Source organism: Ostrea edulis, chromosome 3 (assembly GCF_947568905.1).
Source record: "Ostrea edulis chromosome 3, xbOstEdul1.1, whole genome shotgun sequence".
NCBI lineage: Eukaryota > Metazoa > Mollusca > Bivalvia > Ostreida > Ostreidae > Ostrea > Ostrea edulis.
The window spans coordinates 17,756,820-17,759,703 of record NC_079166.1 but is presented as its reverse complement, the minus strand read 5'-3'; the positions used below and the strand labels follow the sequence as shown (position 1 = coordinate 17,759,703).

Below are 2,884 nucleotides of genomic sequence, written 5' to 3'. Positions count from 1 at the left end.
AATAATAACACGTGTTATTATTGATATACAGAGGTCATAAGTTATTTACAGAAACAAGTGCCGGTGCTATTTCATCCTAAATTCTATTTATGTATTCGTTTCACATTTTTGTAATATTTAGAGATTGTTAGTTTATTATATCAGTAGATGATAAATCTCTGAAGCTTACAAAAAAGTGAAACTATTGTACATAAATCAATATCCGGGTGAGATAGACAGGGAATCCACACATTTAAGAGAAATCATCGTGCAAAAAAATAATATCGGGGGGGGGGGGGGGGGGTAAGTAGTGTCCATACTTCAGGTGTCTGTGTTTATTTAACCAACTGTATAACTTCTAGATTTCAACAGTGCATCACATGAAAAGCATGCGTATTTCGTGCGTTGAGTTACCGTCGTCTGATTCAGTATTCAAGACAATAATATCATGTTGAAAAATGATATTGTATTTGGAGTAATGCAGGTTATTGCTGTGTGGGGATTTTTTTCAGCTTCTTCCAGTGCCAGACATTTTTTTAAAATGGCAGCGGTGACTATTGTTTTAAATCCGAAGCCTTCACTACAAAATTTTGTCATCAATTTATTCTGAGTGAAGTTCTGCGCCAACATCAGCCTGCTTTTATTAAAGCAATAAATGACGTTTCTGGGGGGATTTACCAAATGAAACACATGATTTGTTACACAGACTTAGCCGTCCCCTACCACCAGGTCCTGAGCCTATTCGTTTGTATGCCAGAAAGTTTTATTGTTTCATGTACAATGCCATGAATTTGATCGATTTAGAGGGGGACGCAATTGTTTACAATTCAGTTGATGAAGGTGATATGTCTAAACTTGAAAAACTTTCTGTTCCAAAGAAATTATATCTGAAAATTGGTTACCCTGTTATGTTGCTGAAAAATCTTAGTGTTAAACTTGTTAATGGATTAAGGGGAACTGTTACGGGGCTGTCAACAACAATGTAACTGTAAATTTTTCGGGGGTGGGGGCCTAATTCTGAAAATGTGATAACAAATTTGAAGCCAGAAACATATTTGTTATACAGTTGTACTGATGGCAAGGTTGTTGCGTCAAGACAACAGCACCCCCTGTGTCTTGCATACAGTATCACCATACACAAATCTCAGAGTTTGACCTTGCAACGAGTGGAAGAAGATGCTAGCAATATTTTTGCAGCAGGCCAAGTTGATGTTGTAATTGGTAAAGCTACTGAAAAAAGGGTTGAGAGTTTTAAATTTTAATGACTCATCTGTAATCAAATATGATCCTAATTTATACCAGTTCTATGAAAACACTGGTATCCCCAAATTTGATACTCAAGGAAATCTTGGTTGTTGCAGGGGTATGTATTCATATTCAGATACCACAGGGGGGCACAATATTTCTGAGGATGAAATTGGTCACGATGAATTATCAGATTTCAGTGACAATGAGATGAGTGAAATTCACTTCGTATTGTCTCCTGATTCTGATGCTGTGGAACCAACACACCATGGACCAATCGAAGATAGCATAGACAATGCACAAATTTTTGCTCTCTTCTAATCTGAAAGTCAGTTGGCACCTTCAAATAAAAAATTGAGTAATATTTTTTAAAACATCTTACAAAAACAACCCAAAGAGTTGAAGTATTTTGTCAATAAACTTTTTTCTGAAATTAAAGATTTATTTGTGCAAAACTGTGATGATGTGTCACAGAAACCCACTGAAGCAAACATTTTGACAAAATATTATTCAGCTGTATATCATTTTTCTGTTTCAGAGACCTATGTTTCCCTTGCCAACGGTCTTTTCAATGTGAGCCTTCAAGTCAGCACTTTGAAATGTGTAGCAAAATCTTTGATAGAGTCACATCTGAAGTTCTAAAAATGCAAAGTTATCTTAGTATTACTTCTCCTAGGCACCTGATCCCACTTCTGGTGTGTCCAGGGGTCCGTGTTTGCCCAACTATCTATTTTGTATTGCTTATAGGAGTTATGAGATTGATCACTGTTCGTTATCTTCACCTTACAGAGTAATCCCTCTCCCTCCCCAATAAAGAGGCAAGCTTAGGTATATAGTTGGGAGGTGCCTCGCAAAACGTCGTTTTCATTACATGAAACCATCTATGAACAGTGTGTATAAATCAACACATTGAAATCAAAACTCAAAATTTATTTTTGAATGTTAAAATGTTTTACCCTCTTACTGAAACGTACGCATTTTCTTGAAAATTCTTGAAAGTATAAAGAAACACTATTTCAAACAGAGATAAAACAAAACTCGACAAATGGATTGACAAACATAAAAGATCAATCATTTGAGTTTATCATGAAAGCAGAAAATAAAAGGTCTTTAAAACATGAAGAGTCTTTTTCAGCACTGGGCGCAGATTTGCTGAATTATACTCGAATTATACTCGAATACCTAAGTAATTTTGACTTTTGGAGAGGTTGTTTTCTGATTATGAACTTAAAAGCCCCTATGTTTAAGTTTAACATTGAATATGCTAATGAGTGTCTGCTTGAATTGTTCAAAGACATTATTGAAAGATTCTGCAAAATTGCAGATAATGAGTTTAGGAAAAAAATGCTTCATGTCCTAACCCCCCCCCCCCCCCCAAAAAAAAACCCTGAACGACTAAGGAGGAGAGTTGATTTAAAGCAGAGTGCATCATGTACGCTTTTAAAATGAACAGTTTACTTGCAGACAAATCTGAGTGCAAGTGCAGCTCTCATTTGAAACTTCAATCACTTATTTTTGATAGTGGCAAATCATGTTTGCAAAATTGTACAAAAAAAAAAGACTTATTAAAATTATGCTCTGCATATGGTATTTAAATTTCCTTCCCAGCAAAAATGATAAAAATGATAAAATCAAAGAAATGCTTTGTTCAATAGTGGCT

General features: G+C 35.3%; 1 pseudogene; it reads left to right on the top strand.

Moving 5' to 3' along the window:
* Positions 1 to 427: 427 nt before the first annotated feature.
* Positions 428 to 2,673, top strand: LOC130053475 (uncharacterized; annotated as a pseudogene).
* Positions 2,674 to 2,884: the final 211 nt, after the last annotated feature.